Source organism: Penaeus monodon, chromosome 21 (assembly GCF_015228065.2).
Source record: "Penaeus monodon isolate SGIC_2016 chromosome 21, NSTDA_Pmon_1, whole genome shotgun sequence".
In the NCBI taxonomy this organism is placed as follows: Eukaryota; Metazoa; Arthropoda; class Malacostraca; order Decapoda; family Penaeidae; genus Penaeus; species Penaeus monodon.
Genome location: NC_051406.1, coordinates 21,241,758 through 21,242,200, shown reverse-complemented (window position 1 = coordinate 21,242,200; position 443 = coordinate 21,241,758).

The following is a 443-nucleotide window of genomic DNA, read 5'->3' as shown; positions in this document are numbered from 1 at the left end:
GTATAAAAAATGGGAAAAAATAGTAAAGAGAAATGGGGGAGGAAAAGGGGGTGGGAGACAGAAAGAGGAAGAGAAAGGGGCGAGGGCTGGTATTATAGGAACACTTGTGGCCGAAGAGGTAACAGTTGTCGGAACTACTTAGTGACGAGGCTGTGACGTTGTTGTGACGTCACGGACCATTGCCTCTCCGCGCCCCGTGACCCCGCGGTGATTTTAGCTTCGTTCGCTCACTTTTCGGTTAGAACAAATTTTGCTCTCTTTTTCTCTTCGTCCTCATTATAGCATCTCATTTTCTATATCGAATTTTCACGTTTCTCTCTTTCTCCTTATCTATCCGTTTAGACAAAATGAAAAGTACCAGCAGAGTTAGCTACACCGTCTTCCCCTCCCCGGCTTTCGGAAATCGCGGTGAACACAACTCTGCCATTCCGGATCAAGCGGTT